Below are 18,557 nucleotides of genomic sequence, written 5' to 3' on the forward strand. Positions count from 1 at the left end.
CTCCTATTTCTTCTTCTATATTGAATTTAATTGATGAAAGGAGAAAATATAAAAATGCAGTAAATGAAGCAGGCAAAAAGGAATACAAACGTCTAAAAAATGAGATCGACAGGAAGTGCAAAATGGCTACGCAGGGATGGATAGAGGACAAATGTAAGGATGTAGAGGTTTATCTCACTAGGGGTAAGATAGATACTGAATACAGGAAAATTAAAGAGACCTTTGGAGAAAAGAGAACCATTTGTATGAATATCAAGAGCTCAGATGGAAACGCAGTTCTAAGCAAAGAAGGGAAAGCAGAAAGGTGGAAGGAGTATATAGAGGGTCTATACAAGGGCAATGTACTTGAGGACAATATTATGGAAATAGAAGAGGATATAGATAAAAATGAAATGGGAGATACGATACTGCGTGAAGAGTTTGACAGAGCACTGAAAGATCTGAGACCAAACAAGGCCCCGGGAGTAGACAACAATCCATTAGAACTACTGACGGCCTTGGGGGAGCCAGTCCTGACAAAACTGTACCATCTAGTGAGCAAGATGTATGAGACAGGCGAAATACCCTCAGACTTCAAGAAGAACATAATAGTTCCAATCCCAAAGAAAGCAGGTGCTGCCAGATGTGAAAATTACCGAACAATCAGTTTAATAAGTCACAGCTGCAAAATACTAACAGACGAATGGAAGAACTGGTAGAAGCCGACCTCGGGGAAGATCAGTTTGGATTCCGTAGAAATATTGGAACACGTGAGGCAATACTGACCCTACGACTTATCTTAGAAGCTAGATTCAGGAAAGGCAAACCTACGTTTCTAGCATTTGTAGACTTAGAGAAAGCTTTTGACAATGTTGACTGGAATACTCTCTTTCAAATTCTGAAGGTGGCAGGGGTAAAATACAGGGAGCGAAAGGCTATTTACAATTCGTACAGAAACCAGATGGCAGTTATAAGAGTGGAGGGGCATGAAAGGGAAGCAGTGGTTGGGAAGGGAGTGAGACAGGGTTGTAGCCTCTCCCCGATGTTATTAAATCTGTATATTGAGCAAGCAGTGAAGGAAACAAAAGAAAAATTCGGAGTAGGTATTAAAATCCATGGACAAGAAATAAAAACTTTGAGGTTCGCCGATGACATTGTAATTCTGTCAGAGACAGCAAAGGACTTGGAAGAGCAGTTGAAAGGAATGGACAGTGTCATGAAAGGAGGGTATAAGATGAACATAAACAAAAGCAAAACGAGGATAATGGAATGTAGTCGAATTAAGTCGGGTGATGCTGAGGGAATTAGATTAGGAAATGAGACACTTAAAGTAGTAAAGGAGTTTTGCTATCTGGGGAGCAAAATAACTGATGATGGTCGAAACACAGAGGATATAAAATCTAGACTGGGAATGGCAAGGAAACCGTTTCTGAAGAAGAGAAATTTTTTAACATCGAGTATAGATTTAAGTGTCAGGAAATCGTTTCTGAAAGTATTTGTATGGAGTGTAGCCATGTATGGAAGTGAAACATGGACGATAACTAGTTTGGACAAGAAGAGAATAGAAGCTTTCGAAATGTGGTGCTACAGAAGAATGCTGAAGATTAGATGGGTAGATCATATAACTAATGAGGAGGTGTTGAATAGGATTGGGGAGAAAAGAAATTTGTGGCACAACTTGACTAGAAGAAGGGATCGGTTGGTAGGACATGTCCTGAGGCATCAAGGGATCACCATTTTAGAATTGGAGGGCAGCGTGGTGGGTTAAAATCGTAGAGGGAGACCAAGAGATGAATACACTAAACAGATTCAGAAGGATGCAGGTTGCAGTAGGTACTGGGAGATGAAGAAGCTTGCACAGGATAGAGTAGCATGGAGAGCTGCATCAAACCAGTCTCAGGACTGAAGACCACAACAACAACAATTTCGTCTTCTAACACTCATCAGACAATTCTTCCCTCTCACAGAGGCCTTCAGTCTACTCTTTCCACCTGTTTGCTCTCTCTCCTGTGGATTTAACCGTGGAATTCCCATTGCACTGTTAATGTTACCACCTTCGCTTCTAACTTCACCGAAGGTTGTTTTGATTTTTCTATACGCTGAGTCCGTCCGTCCAAGAATCATTTGTTTTTCGATTTCTTCCCATTTGGATGCAGCCATTTCGCCTTAACTTCCCTGCACTTCCTATTTATTTCATTCCTAAGTGATTTGCATTTCTGTATTCCTGAACTTTTTTTTTTACTTTCTTCTTTCATCGATCAACTAAAGTATTTCTTCTCTTACCCATGACTAGTTCGCAGTTACCTTCTTTGTAACTGCGTTTTTCTTTCAACGTCTGTGATTGTCACTTTTAGAGATGCCCATTCCCCTTCAACTGAGCTGCGTACTGCCTACTGCTCCAGTTTTCGCAAACGAGTGTTGGTGTGAGGAACGAGTCACGCTGCGGCCCAGCACAGCTCCTTAGACGCGCTACTCTACCTCACTCCTGCCTCCGCCCCCACCCCTGAGCGTGTCCTGCTGTGGGCGTGGCAGGGCGTGGCCGCCCCCAGCGTCCACGTGAGATGGGCCACGACTATCAGCCAGCTTCCCGCTGCCGCCGCCACCAAAGCGTATCGATTGTGATGCGGCCAGCCTAGCCGGAGGCGAAGCCTGCTTTCCGGGCCAGACCGGCACGTGCGCCGCCGCGATAACACGCCCTTCTGACGGCCTTGCCATGAACACCTCATTCCTTGAATGCATCGTGGGAATTCAGGTCTGCCTGTTTTGCCAGCAACGCTTTTTTCTTTTTTGGTTCATCAGTCTTCTCACTGATATCACGCGATCCGCCACGAATCTCTCTCTCTCGTGCTAACCTCGTGGTCTGGCGGTAGCACTATAAACCTCGTAACAAAAACTAATAATAATCAAAAATTTACATTTTTCAGGAGAGCGAAAAAACTTTCTAAATAGCTCTATAACGTCTTGCTGTCAATTAACCAGTGAAGCGCCAAAGAGACTGGTATTGGCATGCGTATTCAAATACAGAGCTATGTAAACAGGCAGAATACGGAGCTGTGGTCGGCAGCGCCTATATAAGACAACAAATGTCTGACGCAGTTGTTAGATCGGTTACTGCTGCTACAATGGCAGATTATCAAGTCACTGCCATAGTCGGGCCGACGAGGGATGGGACAAAGCATCTCCGAGATAGCGATGAAGTTGGGGTTTTCCAGTACGACCATTTCACGAGTGTACTGTGAATATCAGGAATTCGATAAGACACCAAATCCCTGATATTGCTGCGACCGGAAAAGATCCTGCAAAAACGGCACCAACGACGACTGAACAGAATCGTTCAATACGACAGAAGTGGAATCATTCCACAAATTGCTGCAGATTTCAAGGTTGAGCCATCAACAAGTGTCACCGTACGAACCATTCAACGAAACGTCATGGATATGGGCTTTCGAAGTTGAAGACCCACTCCTGTACCAAAAATGGCTCTGAGCACAATGGGACTCAACATCTGAGGTCATCAGTCCTAACCTAAGGACGTCACACACATCCATGCCCGAGGTAGGATTCGAACCTGGGACCGTAGCGGTCGTGCGGTTGCAGACTGAAGCGCCTAGAACTGTTCGGCCAAACCGGTCGGCACTCCTGTACCTTTGTTAACCGCACAACACAACGTTTTACGCCTCGACTGGGCCGTCAGCACTGATATTGGACTGTTGATGACTGGAAACATGTTGCCTCGTCAGACGAGTCTCATTTCAAATTGCATCGAATGGATGGACAGCACGGTTATGGAGACAAACTCATGAATCCATGAACCGTGCATGTCATCAGGGGACCGTTCAAGCTGGTGGAGGCTCTGTAATGGTGTGGGGTGAGTGCAGTTGGAGTGATATGGGATCGCTGATACGTCTAGATACGACTCTAGCAGGTGACACGTACGTAAGCATCCTGTCTGATCACCTGCATCTATTCATGTCCATTGTGCATTCCGACGGACTTTGCAATTCCAGCAGGACAATGCGTCACCCCACACGTCCAGAATTGCTACAGAGTGGCCCCAGAAACACTCTTCTGTGTTTAAACACTTCCACTGGCCACGAAGCATATCTGGGATGCCTGGCAACGTGCTGTTCAGAAGATATCTTCACCCCCTTGTACTGTTACGGACTCATGGTGTCACTTCCACCCAGCACTACTTCAGACAGTTGAATCCATGCCACGTCGCACTTCCGTATGCTCACGGGGGCCCTATACGATATTGGACAGGTGTAACAGTTTCTTCGGCTCTTCAGTGTATATTTTATGTGTCTCACTGGGAATGTCTAAATCATTTTTACCTTTCAGTACAGCCAATAATATTTATTTCTCAAATTACTGTCCTCACTGACATAGACTGTTTTTGTCAGAAAAAGAGTTGGGAGTATGAAGGAATGCCTCGATAGGTGCATTAATTATACTTTATAGACCTCGTAATTTACCAGTTTTTTACGGACGAAAAGATGAAGTTTCCATAATGAAACACAGAATTGATCAATTACACGTTCACTGGTTCTCTCCACTACTGTCGTCAGATTCAGTCATGTCCAGGTACGGCCCATCTTCTTCTTCTCCACAGGTATCAGTGTTTTGAAAACGTTTTGGCTGTCACTTGTTAAATAAGGAAAAAAGTGCCTTGTTGTCTTGAGCTTTCGTTCTCTTAATGTTGAGTAACGCGCGACCGCTACGGCCGCAGGTTCGAATCCTGCCTCGAGCATGGATGTGTGTGATGTCCTTAGGTTAGTTAGATTTAAGTAGTTCTAAGTTCTAGGGGATTGATGGCCTCCGATGTTAAGTCCCATAGTGCTCAGAGCCATTTGAACCATTTGAACCTATGTTGAGTACATTATTGACTGAAAGGTAACTCATGTTGAAGTTTCACGTTGTCCCATAGTGCATCCTTTTTTGTGGCAGATTGTTGCTCATATTGTAACACATTCGATTTATGTGTGTAGCTTCGGTATTCTGCCGATGACATTCTGTCGAAAGACCGATTTTTCGTCCCCTATCTCATATATTCGACGCAGCTTTCTCTTCTTTTCCAAGATTTTCGAAAACCCTAAGGAGTGTCATCCATTCATTGGGTTTTCTCAATCGCGAGTGCCCCAAAGCTACCACGAGGGGCGTTCAATAAGTACTGCAACTTTTTTCTCGACCAGTTTAGTTTGAAAAAATTCGTAATTTCTTGTGGGAATCATATAATGTTCCTGCGGCTACTCCTAAGGTTTCATGAAGTTCCGATAGGTGGCGGTGCTGTACGTGGAATTCAAAATGGCATCTGTAACCGAGGCAAGATCCAAGCACAAATTAGTCACTTGATTTCTTTTGGCGGAAAACAGCAGCATTGAAGATATTGGTAGACGCTTGAAAAATGTCTGCGGAGTCCTGGCAGTGACCAAGAGCACGGTGAGCCATTGGGTGAGGCGTCTGTCAACATCGCATCAAGGTCGCACAAAACCTGTCCGATCTCCGGCCGCTCGTAGCTCTGATTACGGCCATGTTGGAACGTGCGGACACTCTCATTCGACGTCATCGGTGGATTACAATCAAACACCTCGCTGCAGAACTCGACGTCTCTGTTGGTAGCGCTGGCGCACTCGTCCACCTGTGGTTGTGTGCCCACTGGGTTCATCGTCGCCTGTTCTTTTTCATCCACCCTAAAGCCAGGATCACGCGCTTTCCGACATTCACCTGTTTGGACCAACGAAGACTGCACTCCGCTGGAAGTGTTACGTGGATGATGGGGAAATTATTGATGCAGCAAGACCTCCGACGTCGACCAGTAAAGTGGTACCATGCTGACATACAGGCCCACCCAGTAAGGTGGTATAAGGCCGTCGCATTGAACAGAGATTATGCTGAAAATGAGGGTTTTGTAGCGAAAGAGTGGGATCTAAAATGGTCTATTGGAATTCTGAATGAAACCAACCTGCTTTCAGAAAAAAATGAGTTACATTATTTATTGAAAGTCCCACATGAATCAAAATCTCTGGCGCACATCACACCTTGTGCTGTGAGAGTCTCAGAACGCTGGCGCACTGCCCACGGGCGGCTGCGGTCTGCCGGGGATTTCCCGAACCTTGTGCGAGCAGTTGCCGGCGGGCTGCGGCGCTGCCGGCGCGTGGGCGCGCTGGGCTGCTCTGGGTTTTAGAAGAGAACTTGTTATAGCGCCGAAGGCCTGCCTGGCTCCTTTGAGATGAGGCCGAGTTGCAGTCGGCGCAAACAACGCGTGTTGACAGAAAGACGCGACGCGGCGCGGCAGGGCGGGGCTCCTTCCGCAAACAAACCCAGCTCCCCCCCCCCCCCCCCCCCCACTACCGCCCCCACAGCCACCGCCAGTCGACGGCTCATAAACATCGCCTCTTGACGACGCCGAGATGAAGTTCCGGTAGACTGAACCCATTTATAGTCGTCCCCGCTATTTGCTGCGCAGAAATCGTGTCGCCTGTAAATGTCAATCAGCGTAACACAGATGGCACTGTGGAAGTCATGCTCAGCTCACACTAAAGTAAAAACTCACAGTAGCCGGATAACGTGTCCCAAACAAAACACTTCAGCTTAATCTATTAGCAAATATGTGAGACTGTGATACGTAAAGTTTTGCACGGATAAGAAGCAGCATCATCTCTTTTTTGAAAGTTCTTTCTTCTTCAAAGCTTTACCTATGACGTCCGCTTGTTCAAGACCTCTGTTGCCTATGACAAGTTTTCTATTCGATCTCGCTAACTCTTTTTTGGTCTACCCGGTAATCGATAATTCATTATTAGTTTGGACATACTATTTTCATTCGTTCTTTCTGCATGATATCGTTATTTATTTCTATATTCCTTAATCTGATCGTTTACGCTTTTAGAATTCTAGTTTTTATCTGACTGTTGTGTTCTTTATCGTCGTGCGGGATTAGCCGAGCGGTCTGAGGCGCTGCAGTCATGGACTGTGCGGATGATTCCGGCGGAGGTTCGAGTCCTCCCTCGGGCACGGGTGTGTTAGTCCTTAGGATAAGTTAGGTTAAGTAGTGTGTGAGCTTAGCGACTGATGACCTTAGCAGTTAAGTCCCATAAGATTTCACACACGTTTGAACATTTTTATCATATACATCTACAGCCAGTTGCTCTTCTTAAAAACCTCTTTTCGGCGATTTATATTCTCTGTTCATTTACAGCCTGTCATAGGGAGATCTGCTGTTTGACGTAGACTACGAACCACAGTGCATCTCGGATGTTCCCACATCAACAAACATTTCCAGAGGTGAAGAAGTAACAACTGACAGATAAAAATTGCAGGACTGACCGGGAATCGAAACGAATGTGTGGCTTTTAACCACTGATCCAAAGCGGCAATACTTACAAAAAGAATTCTTTCTTACAGATCATCTTATTATTTCTCAAAATATTCGCCTTCAATGCATTCGAACATTTTTTTTCCTTTCTATCCGATGTTCATAATTAAAATATATGGTTTTGGAAGGATGCAACAGCTCTTTGTGGGAATGAAAATCGGTGGTCATGCATTTTTATATGACATAATGGAACTAAAGAAGTATTCAGGCGACAAACCAAGTGAACATGAGCTGTGATACATTAATTCCATGTCCAATATGCAAGTGTTAGACGTGCTGTGTGGCTGCTGGCGTTGTTGTATTGAGAAAGAAGAGAGATTCTCGTTTGTTTCTCACGATTTCATCCATGACTTGAAGCAAAGAAATTGTTGTATAGGCTACCACTAAGTATTAACAGCTATTCGACCCCGTACAGCGAGGTAACAACACGTCCAGTGTATCCGACGTAACAATGACGTGCTTCGCAAACAAGTCACTGTTGATTTGAGTTAGTCTTGGACCGCAAAAAAACTTGATTGCTGCTTATTTTCTGGCTCGTGTAGATATATCCAACTTCCGTCTCCTGTTACGATGTTGTATACTTTCTGTATCCAAACACTTATTAGTAGACATTAATGTGGGCTCTGTCCACCCTTCACTTTCATGTCGGATTGAATGATTGGGGTGGGGGGGGGGGGGCGCTTTCATTGTCTGAATGTCTGTGGAGGATTGGCAGCCTACTCACCCACAAGATCGGAGATCAGAGAAGGTGGTGATGGAGTACGCGCGATCTGGAGCGAAGTCGTTCTCCTAACTTGTCTGGAAGGTCTTCCTTTGGGTTCAGGTCGGGACTCTGGGTATCCCTCTCCATTTCAGCAATGTTATTAACTACAGACCATTGTCTCACAGATGGTGCTTTGTGAAATATTGCATTTCTGGGCTGATAAAAACAGCTATCGTCTCCGGACTATTCTTCTACTGCACACAATACGCGATGCTGTGAAATGCGTTCATACTCTTCTGCATTTAGTATTTTCTTAAGGGCAACAAGGGAACCACACCCCAACCAAAAAGAAGACACTCATACCGTAATACCACCTCCTATGCACTTAATCCGCGGAAGGCAAAGGTTCAGAGTTCTAGACACACAGTTTTAATCTGCCACGAAGTTTCATATAAGCGCATACTAGGCTGCAAAGTAAAAATCTTATTCTGTCAATTGTAAACAGTCTTTTCTGGTAATGTTTGATTACCTGGCAATGGCAAGGAAAGCGTTTCTGAAGAAGAGAAATTTATTAACATCCAATATAGATTTAAGTGTCAGGAAGTCTTCTCGGAAAGTATTTGTGTGGAGTGTGCCCACATATGGAAGTGAAACATGGATGATAAATAGTTTAGATAATAAGAGAATAGAAACTTTCTAAATGTGATGCTACAGAATAATGCTGAAGAACAGATGGGTAGATCACGTAACTAATGAACAGTTACTGAACAGAGATTGTGGAGAAGAGGAATTGGTGGCGTAACTTGACTAGAAGAAGGGATCGGTTGGTAGGACACGTTCTGAGGCATCAAATGATCACCAATTTAGTATTGGAGGGAAGGGTGGAGGGTAAAAACCGTAGAGGGAGACCTAGGGATGAATACACTAAGCAGATTCAGAAGGATGTGGGCTGCAGTAGTTACTTGGGGATGAAGAGGCCTGCACAGGATAGAGTAGCGTGGAGAGCTTCTTCAAACCAGTCTTTGGATTGAAGACAACAACAAACTGAATTTGACATTAGCACCTCTGTCTACATGTACCTCATACCATACTCTTAAGACACTGTATCCTGTTCTCATCAATAAGCCTCACTGCTTTGTTTGGACCTACCTCCAGGTTGTACGGTCCCATACTGTTTATTCCATTAATTGTGAATCGTGATCAGGTATTTCATTAACAATTGGGTACACGTTAATTGTTTCAGCCTGAGCACTCTCTATAAAAATGTTATCACTCAGTGCCCCTCTGTTTTGCTGCCTGTGAGTTGGAAAAGTGACTAGTGAAATTAGATTGAAACATCCAAATAATAATTCAAGTTCATTTTTTCTGTCTGTATCTTTTAAAAATTCTGTATTGAAATCTCCTCAAAATGCCAACTGTTTCTTCTCGTCCGACAGGTAGCTCAACAATGCATCTAGATTTCTCGTAAAAACATGAAAGTTTCCTAGAGAAGATTCGTAGACTACTACAATTCTCAGAGATGTATTCTGCAGTAACAACTCACAAGCCCATGGGTCTAGGTTCTGATCAACACAAAAACTGTTTGTTGCAATATTTTTGAGTCTGTGTCAAACTTTTACATATTTTGCAATTCTTCCTCTTTACACGTTAACTCTACACGAAAGTGATGCGAGTGTATGATCCCTGATATAAACTTCTCCATCCCTGAGTTACATTGTGCTCAGAGAGGCACAGAACATGTATTCCTTCAGAATTTTTCACATCTTCTACGCATGCATCTGTTTTCGAATCCTCTAATGTTCTGATGAAACAAATTAATTTTATTTTTCTGGAAACTTTTACATATATTATGGTCTTGTACTGATCTTTCTTTCTGTAAACTGACTCTAACCTAAAAAAATGTATATGTTTGCTTCCAGTGATCACAGGGATTTTGTCTTGTGTGCTTGTGACCTCCCGTACACTTTCTGCAGATTGCTCAGTTAAGCTTTCCTTCCCCCTCCTATTAAGATCTAGTCCATGTTTAGTGTATCCCCGTCTTCCAACCGCAGCAACAGGCACGGCACAGATATGAGACTTCGTTTCAGTCAAAAGCAACTAGCTGATCTCTGTTCACACGGCAAACAGCCATGTTAACGCAGTGATGGTCATGTCGCTGCAAAACTTCGACAAACCACACTCGAGTGTGTGCTGTTGCTGTTCGTCTTTTCTCCAGGTCACATTTAATACCACATTCTAAGCTGTTAGCCAGGATGTTTCCTGTTCCTCCTACAATAACCACCTTATCCTCACCATCAAAACCTTTACACGAGGCTCCTACGTTCCCTGTCACCTGGCTAAGCTTGCGCTAGGTTTCTCGATGCTTGTGATCTGACATTCTACGACTCGCTTTCAGTCTGATGATATTTCACCTGTCTTATACGCGCGGAATCGTTTCGCTATCCCGAGGAACTCAATAATTCTGAATGTTCTCTACTCCAGGGACCTTGTTTCGACTTAGGTCTTTCAGCACTCTGTTCAGTTCATCCCGCCGTAACCTATCATCATCTTCTTCTCTTTCCGTAACATTGTCTTCGGGTTTATTTCTGTTTCATAGACCCTCTGAATACAGTGCCTGATGAAAGGAGCTAGGCACCAGTAGATGATGTCGGACGTGTAGATGTGGCTTGATTTTGTATTGAAGGAAACGACGTCCCTAAATCCCTCAAACCGAGACGATTCATTTCGTTTCGTATTCCCCTTATGGGTGCTTCACTTTTCTCGTCAGGCAGTGCGTTCCTTCCACCCTTCAGCCATCCCTTCTTTGCTTAGTATGGGCTTGCCATCTGTGCTCGTAATCCTGAAGCAGATGGTCTTTCTCCAAAGGCCAAATTTTCCTACAGGGGACATCTGCAGGGTCGCTTCCTAGTTTTAAATGTCCATAATTTTTTTTTATTACTGGATGTTTGCACGCGGAACAAATTATAGTCAGCTCTCAGGACCATGAGTACACTACAATTCCACATACGTTCCTGCATTGTCAACCAAAAGAAGTAAACGTATACGAATTTCATCAACTGATTTATGCAGGAAAGTCACAGGTACGTTTCCGAGGACACCTGTGATCCTCTCCTCTAATTCCTACAGAGTGCGTGGGTTTGTTCGGTACACTTCTTTTTCGCCAACCCGTGCATTAAAGAGCCACAAGAGCTGAAGTCGGACTTCTCGGAGGTCATTCGTGTGGCCCTCCCCGTCCCAGCCAATGCCATGAAAAGTGTTCGTTCAACCAGTCACGAACGCTGCAGTCCAAATAACGTGGTACTCCGTATTGCTGAAAAGTTATATCCACAACATTGTCCCAGAGTGAAACCTGTGGCCACACATATTCGTTCAGCATCTGCTGATACTAGTCACTGTTCGTGGCTTTTCGTGATATGAATGGACCAATGAGATGATCTGCGGTGGTACCGCACCAGACTGCCAATTTTGGTCGATTTTGTGTTTTCTGTATTTGTTTCTGCCCAGTAGTGGCAGTTGTCTCTATTGACCAATCCCCCAACGTAAAACACCGCCCCATCGCTAAAAATAGTATTCTTGAACAAATCTGGCCAATCGTTACACCATGTCAGCATATATTTCCCCATATTCCATCCACCTGTCACAGTGCTCCAGGGATAACTTCTCAACATAATGGGGTTTCCAGGGTTTGCATATCAGGTCTTCTTCAATGCCACATGCACCATGTGCTTGCGGATTCCACTCTCAGGAGCTGCTCGGCGTGTTGATTCATCGGGTCACCGCACAAAGATGTCCCTCACTGAATGTATTTTTTCTGTAAATCGCGTCACCGAAGATCGGCCGCAGTTTATCCACAACTGGCCTATTTACTGTTATATGTCCGAAGAACATGTCCGAAAGAACAGATAGTATCTTCATATAGTTAAGGCTAACCGGCCATTGACCTTCTTCTTCTGTGATGGATGCGCACCCATTGCCCGAACTCTTACGGGACTCGGTAAGATTGTGTGTCGCGAGCAATGAGTGTAGTGGGCATGGGTACTATGACTGTAGTGTGTGGACATTAAATTAGGAATGTGGGTCTCACGGGGAGCGTGCAAGGGATAAATCCCTGCAGTCGCACTGTCCTCTGTCCCCTCGGTGGCTCAGATGGATAGAGCGTCTGCCATGCAAGCAGGAGATCCCGGGTTCGAGTTCCGGTCGGGGCACACATTTTCAACTGTCCTCGTCGATGTATATCAACGCCTGTCGACAGCCAAGGGTCTTGATTTAATTATCATTTCATATTTACTATTAGCTTGGTGTGGCATTCCTAATGGTTTTAGCATTAAGTGTGACTTGTCACCGTGGTCTAGGGGTAGCGTCTTCAGTCCGCCTTTCGCCGCGGAGCAGCTCGGACTTGTTTACGTCTCGGCTGCGAACGGTCGCGGAAGAACCGGTGTTTACACCGTCGTCACTCGCGTGTGTTACTGTTTGAATCGAACGCCATGGCACACAATTTCCGAAAAACCACGATACAGTTCACGTTCTGTAACGAGTATGCAAGACCGAAGGCTTTCGAAATCGAACGTTTCTTGAGGGACGAAGTGCATCTTAATTACACGGAGATTATTGGAATTCATTTATCAATCGTGAGCAGCACTCTTTACGTAAAGATGATTGACGACGCAGCATGTGATAGGATCATTGAAGCCGCCAAACGAGGATTCCAGTTCCGACACTCCGATGGTCATATTGGCGAAGTTTTAGTCGCTCATTCGGGCCTGGGCGTGCGTACGATTCGAATCTTCGAGCTGCCTTTCGAGGTACCCGAATCATTGGTCACTGAATCACTCCAGCCATATGGCAGAGTTATTAGTCATACGGCCGAACGCTGGGCAAGTTTTAGCACGTATCCAGTGCTCAATGGTGTGCGACAGGTGCGAATTGCCCTTACGAAACATGTGCCATCGTACATAAACATCGGCGGCTGTAGAGCTATTGTCATCTATGATGGACAGCCCCGGACATGCCCTGGGTGTGGTGGTGAAGGACATCTTCGATCAGCGTGTATGCAGAGGAGACTCGGGCAACTCCCCAGCGGAGACTTCCAGAATCCGACTACACCAACGTCACTGCCGATGACTTATGTGACGGCACTTCGCGGAGAGGTGACGCCGAGGTCGGAGCGCACCATCGAACCGACGCCGCAGTTGATTGAGGCGCCTACGGACGCCACTGAAGAAGGAATGGCTCCGACCAACCTCCAATCTCAGACACTACAGGTGGCGCAGAACGAGGATGAGAGCATCACAATAGGCATGGAAGCTGAAGTGGAACGGCCCCAGGGCATTGTGGCGGCGGCGGGAACGCAGGAGATGCAAGATGCGCCAACACCAGAGGCCGAGGTTAGGGCCCGCAAACAACGCTCGCCAAAGCGCCGCAAGAAGCGCCAACTAAACTCTGCGGAGACGCTCCCTTCTCTTCTAGGGAGCCCAGACGAGTCTAACACTATGGACCTGTCTGACATGGAACCACAAGCTTCGGATGTCGCAGATCATATGAATTCGGACAGTGAAATGATGTCATATCGTTCAGACGACGCATCCGCTCAGGGGCCTGCTACCCCTTCGGCGGTGGAGTCTACAGCTGCGAAAGAACAACAGATGTCACACATCAATGCCGCACAGGAAAATTTGGAGCACACCAATAGTATCAGCTGGTATGAGCAGGACGACGACATCACCGATGCGGACCGTTCTATTGGTGGGGCCTTGCATCCGTCCGCATCTCAAGAAACCTAATGCCGCAGGGACACGTTTCTCGGGCGACCCTCGGCGGATGTGCAAAGGGACTATCGACACGGTGAAACTTTGTCATTTTAACATCATGTGGAGATGACAGCTACTCGACCCCAGGCATACAGAATAGGGACAGTGAATGTAAATACCATTAGATCGCCCGTGAAACAGCAGTTGTTTAGGGGCATGATATACGCGTCGGATGTGGATATACTGATGGTGCAGGAAATTTACATTCCTGAGTTCCAGGAAGTACATGGATACATCTCCTACACCTCGCCGCACTCGAACAACGACAGTGGAACGGCGATATTGGTCCGGGACGGGATTCCGGTCCGAGACCTGGCTTATCTACCTTCGGCACGAGGACTGGCGATAACTGTTAATGGAATTCGCATTCTCAATGTTTATGCCCCTTCCGGCACAGACAACAGACGGGCGCGTGCGAGATATTATTCGGAAGAGATTGTGCCCTTATTTACCGGCAGATTCGATCATTTCATTATAGGTGGTGACTTCAATTGTGTTTTAGCCCAAAAAGACCAGACACCACATTACAATACCTGTCGTGAATTGCATGTGCTATGCCGGGATCTGGAGTTAAGCGACACGTGGGACATGATTCATAGGAACCGTGAGGGATATACTTTTTTTACCAGTCACTCGGCGAGCAGACTCGATCGAATATATGTTTCGGTTGGCCTACAGGATAAGGTGGTCGACGCGGAACGATGGCCTGCGGCATTTACTGATCATCTGGCTTACATTTGTACCATGTCACTCCCTAGGCAAAGTGTGTGGAGAAGCCGCGGGACATGGAAGCTCAATTCGTCCCTTTTGGCGGACCCCGAATGTCGTCAGAGAGTCGAGGAGGTATGGGCCACATGTCAACGCCGTCTACCAACGTATACTTCCGTGCTTCAATGGTGGCTCGAGTGCACTAAGCCGGCAATAAGAAGAGCTCTAATACAGTATGGTCGGGATAAGGCGAAATGGCAGAGAGACACACTTGATTATTATTACACCATGCTTCGTGAGCTGTCCTTCCAGGTGCCGTCTGCAGAACATCATGCGGAAGTTCATCGTGTCAAGGCACAAATCTTATCGATCACGCGACGACGACTGGGTGGCATCCCAATACGGGCAAGATGTCTTGACACCATCACTGGGGAACGTACCTCGATGCACCATGTGTCGCGGGAACATAAGCGTTACCGCCGGGCATTGGTAACAGTGCTCCACGGTTTAGATGGCCGTCAACTGACAACACAACAGGACATTGCAAATGAATTTTTAGAGCATTTCCGCCATCTCTATGCCGGTACACCGACGGACCGTCAGGTAGGGGAAGAGATACTGCAACATCTGCAAACCACACTGACAGAGACGGATAAGGCAGCGCTTATGGAGCCACTCACAGAAGACGATATAAAGGTGGCACTCACAAAAGGAGCGGCCCATAAATCACCGGGGCCAGATGGGATTACGCTAGAGTTTTATCGAGAATTCGCGGACATGATGATGCCACAGTTGGTGTCGATGTACAATGAGGCGATGAGTCCGAACATGCGCCTACCGTCGGATTTTGTGACGGGCTTTCATCTTCCCATCCCGAAGATGGCGGGGAGTCGCAGTGTTAATCAATATCGGCCTCTCACTATGCTAAACACCAATTATAAAATTTTTGCACGGCTACTAGCGTCTCGCCTCAAGCTGGCGATATCCAGGACAATATCCCCTGATCAGGCTTGCCGAGGGGTGCGAAGCAACATCTCCTCGGCGTTAAGTGAATACCGTGACGTTATCGCCCTTGCGGAAACTTGTAAAATGCGAGCAGCGATGATATCTGTGGACTTCGATCGTGCGTTCGACAGGATAAACCATGACTTCTTGGCGTCAGTCATGAGCCGAATGGAGATTCCACCTGTTTTCATCTCCATCATTATGAGGCTAATACGAGGGGCTACATCGAAGGTGATTGTAAACGGTCGGGAAGCGGGCTCGGTTCCTATTAACAGCTCCGTCCGACAAGGGTGCCCACTCTCCATGATGCTGTTTGCGATAGCGCTTGAGACGCTGATGTGTGTTATGAGGCGCTCACTTACTGGGATAGCGCTTATTGAGAACTCTTTCGTTTGTCGCGCATATGCGGACGGCCTGATCCTTCTTGTCAGATCAGGTCATGAAGTGCATCAGGCTGTTGAATATCTAGACTCTTACGGGACGGCAGCAGGCAGTGTCATTAACATGACGAAATCCAAAATTATGCACATTGGACGGGGTCTGGAAGACATACCGGGACCGTTTCAGACGGTAGAATCGCTGAGATGTCTGGGGATCACATTTACCCGTTCACTACGGCGGTCAGCGGCGGCGAGTTCTCGACGGCTTCTGCAAAATGTTCGTCTGGCGATACGGAACAACTCACTGAGAGCCTTTGACATGATCCAGCGTGTGGCATACACTAACGTTCACATAGCGTCACGACTGCCCCATTTAGCGCAGATCCTACCAATACCGAAGGGTATTGCAGACCGCCTCATGGCTGCCTTTGGTTACTATGTTAGTCCTGGGATGTTGTTTAAGATCACATATGACACGTTAACGCTACAATTCCGGAACGGTGGCCTCAACCTCACAAACGTGCGAAACAAAACTCTGGCGCTTTACATGCGAGCGATGATACGAAATTGGCAACAACGAAAGCACACCATAACGTCAGCTCTGATAGAAGCACTTGTTCCGCCTTCGTACGAACCCCCTATTGCGGTGGGCAATATTTCGCCTTCTCTTGCACACATTGCCTCATTTCTTGTTGATTACAGTTATGTTCGTCTGAAAGTACCTTCGACGAGAATACCAACGACTCGGGAGATCTATAGGTGCTTGATGGATCACCATGCCCGCAACGTCATGGAATTCAAATACCCGTCGAGAACGTGGAACCACATTTGGTGTGCAGTGCATACTCCATTACTGTCAACAGCAGCGAGATCGATGTGGTACATTCTTATAAACCGTAAACTTGTGACCAGGAGTCGATTACATACAATTCATATGGTCGATTCTCCTCTTTGCACAAACTGTGGCCTGTTAGCAACGGAAGAACATGGTTTAGTGTGTGGCGCAGCGAGCGACGTCTGGATGCTGACGCGTCGAATATTGGCCTTCCTTCGGCGCACTAACTACACAGAAATCACATCGGATGTACTTTTTCTACCGGACAAGACCTTTTTTCCCAAACAAAAGACGTATGCGGTCAATTGGATCGCTGGACATGCGACGAAATATTTGTATTCGTACGATATTAAGTCCGTGATGGATTATTGGATGTATTTACAAGAACAACACGAGCTCATACGGAGTCATACGAAATACAGGACTTACTTTTCCAATTTTTTAGGAAGTGTTTTTCACAATCCGCCCGACAGCTGGGGTGTCCCAGAACTGAGAAGACTCCTGCAGCAGAACGACTAGAGACAATACTGCGCGGTTCAGTTATATTGGCATACAGCACACTGAGAAGAAAACTGGCCCCTACATGGTCGACGCAGGAGAAATACATAAATATATGCCGCCCACAAAGGCCGAAATGGTCAAGATTATATGGCTGTCTGAAAGATTTATGATGCGACACCGTGTGCTGCCGGGATTGTGATGCAGATGATAACTTCATTTTCACTCCCGCCCGTGACTAGGATTGTCATTTACTTTATTCATGTTACACAAAAAAAAGGGCGGCCTTTACGTTGATTTTCTGGATTCCAAATTGTTTTTGCTTTGTTTTTGCTGTCTCGATCCTTTTCTTATCCCTAAGATAGTACAATTGTACGAATAAAGATTGTTTGTTTACCCTGCCTTCCTGCTCCCAAAAACAAACAAAAAAACAAAACAAAAAAAAAGAGGGGTAGCGTCTTTGATTCATAATCAAAACGTCTTCGGTCCCGGGTTCGATCCCCGCCACTGCCTAAATTTTTATAAATAAGAAGAAGTCAGCCTCATTCTGCCAACGGCCTTGTCAAAGAGGGCGGAGGAGTGGATAGAGGTTCAGGGCACTCTCTTGTCCTAGGGGTGGGAAATTGCCCCTAACGGCGGAAGAATCAGCAATGATCAACGACATGAGGATGCAGAAGGCAATGGAAACCACTGCATTAAAGACACGTAACGTGTATCCACAGGACATGTGGCCTGTAATTGAAGAAGTGTCATGATGATCTCTCCGTTGGCAAAAGATTCCGGAATAGTCCCTCATTCAAATCTCCGGGAAGGGACTGCCAAGGGGGTGGTTACCATGAGAAAAAGATTGAATAATCTACGAAAGGATAACGTTCTACGAGTCGGGGCGTGGAATGTCAGAAGCTTGAACGTGGTAGGGAAACTAGAAAATCTGAAAAGGGAAATGCAAAGGCTCAATTTAGATATAGTAGGGGTCAGTGAAATGAAGTGGAAGGAAGACAAGGATTTCTGGTCAGATGAGTATCGGGTAATATCAACAGCAGCAGAAAATGGTATAACAGGTGAAGGATTCGCTATGAATAGGAAGGTAGAGCAGAGGGTGTGTTACTGTGAACAGTTCACTGACCGGGTTGTTCTAATCAGAATCGACAGCAGACCAACACCGACAACGATAGTTCAGGTATACATGCCGACGTCGCAAGCTGAAGATGAACAGATAGAGAAAGTGTATGAGGATGTTGAAAGGGTAATGCAGTATGTAAAGGGGGAC

The 18,557-nt window shown here is 46.1% G+C and overlaps 1 protein-coding gene across 1 annotated transcript in view; it reads left to right on the forward strand.

Annotated features, from left to right (window-relative positions):
• Positions 1 to 18,557, forward strand: part of LOC126484365 (acetylcholine receptor subunit beta-like 1) — an 883,730-nt gene that overhangs the window by 714,982 nt on the left and 150,191 nt on the right. The gene's annotated exons all lie outside the window — the stretch shown is intronic.

Source organism: Schistocerca serialis, chromosome 6, assembly GCF_023864345.2.
Source record: "Schistocerca serialis cubense isolate TAMUIC-IGC-003099 chromosome 6, iqSchSeri2.2, whole genome shotgun sequence".
In the NCBI taxonomy this organism is placed as follows: domain Eukaryota; kingdom Metazoa; phylum Arthropoda; class Insecta; order Orthoptera; family Acrididae; genus Schistocerca; species Schistocerca serialis.